The sequence below is a fragment of the Macrobrachium nipponense genome, chromosome 28 (genome assembly GCF_015104395.2).
Source record: "Macrobrachium nipponense isolate FS-2020 chromosome 28, ASM1510439v2, whole genome shotgun sequence".
Taxonomy (NCBI): Eukaryota; Metazoa; Arthropoda; class Malacostraca; order Decapoda; family Palaemonidae; genus Macrobrachium; species Macrobrachium nipponense.
In genome coordinates this window covers 8909082-8910991 of record NC_087217.1, presented here as the reverse complement: position 1 = coordinate 8910991, position 1910 = coordinate 8909082, and positions in this window count along the sequence as shown.

Genomic DNA, 1910 nt, shown 5'->3' with positions numbered 1-1910 from the left:
ATATATATATATATATATATATATATATATATATATTTATACAAACATATGTATATATACATATATACGAATTAATGGTAAGTATATTGCCCTGTGCTGATATAAAACCAGCATTACAAGATGAAACTGGGTATGATCGATTCATATAATATATATACATATATACGTGTATGTATAAAGTAAAAATATTATATATAAATATATATATATATATATATAGAATATATATATATATATATATGTGTGTGTTGTTGTATGTGTGTGATGTGTGTATACACACACATATACACGCACACAAACATGGCTGGTTTTCAAAACCAATAAGGACCAACATATTTACTATGACTTAGTGGGCATAACAATGCAGTATCATATAATACATACATACTTTATATATATATATATATATATATGTGTGTGTGTGTATATAATTTGGCTCTTCTACCGATGAAGTTCAGACTGGTAAGACCAGAGATAAACATTGGAAAAACTCTTTCTCTTCTAAATATCTAATGCTAAAGCCTATATTCAGTACTTTTGCTACTGAATTATTAATTTCTTTTAACCCAAATGGCCTTATAATGTCATGGGGGTCTCAAGGGCCACTGATCCCTTTCCAATGCTTGAATGAGTCCTGCGGTATGGTTCACACTGCATTTCTTTAGAAATCTGAGTGTATTTATTGGTCTTTTATAAAACTACCTCTTATGTCTGCTGACCTTTGCGCAAGAACCCTATGATTAAAAAAAAAATGTTATCTTTACCTACTGCATAGTAAATTTTGACGAATTTACTGCCTACGTCGGTTCTCATTGTGTATTTAGGAGTGAACTGCTAAACTTCTTTATACTTTTAGAGATCCTAGTTTGCCCTTCAGCTCCATATTGCATGTTTTCACCCCTCTGACCCCATGGAGCTTTTTCTCTTTGGTTTTGTGTGAATGCCGTGAGACGACAATCCAATTTATATGAAAAGGGACAATGCTCTCCTTCGCTGGACAATTCAGGTGTCTCTGCCATCCCTCGATAAATTCTTTTTCAATCTCTAGAGGTTCTCTTCTATTTACTTTATTTGTTTCTTTAGTTTATAACACGACCATTCTTATTAGCAGCCTTTCCCCACCCTATTTGTGTCCAGGATTTTAAAAGCCCTCCAACTTTTCCGGTAACACATTTTGTTTTAAATAAAATATTTTTCTCGTCTCCTCGTTGATATCAGTTTTAAACGTGACATTAAATACTCGAATATTTCATACATTCTGGAAACTACATGTGGATTGCTCAACTTATAAAAGCAGCTTCAATATTTATTATTTTGGCCCAGTTCTTATTCCCCCCTTACTTACACGCCTATTTGTTAATCTAATTTAAATACTCTTTACTCGGCTCTTATAAAACACCGTAAAAAAGTAGTTGCATCTTATTCTGACAAATGATTTATTGTATATGCCTCAACCGTGTGATAAAAACTCCCTTAAATTACGGTTTCTTATCACAAAAATGTCTTATCAGATGTAATGTACTGGTGCACTTTCTTCCAACTTCTGGGAAGGCACCCAAAGTAGGATATCATGGACTCCTTATGGTTATTTTGGAAGGATTTTAAAATATTTTCCAACTCCGACCTTTTCAATATTCACCGTATTCACAATTTGTTCGCCATATTACTGTTAACATTAGCCCCAAAATATGAGAAGTTTTCAAATTACCTAAAACCACTGGATTCCTGTTGCCGAGGAATAATGAAGACAACACACTCCATTTCCTACCTCTCGTCACAGACCAGATTCAGAATATATCAAATCTAGGCCATAGGTCAAGCGCTGCAACCTATGAGGTCATTTAGCGCTGAAAGAGAAATGCGAGAGTAGAAAGGTTTGACAGGTGTAACCGGAGGACAACCTCGTAGTT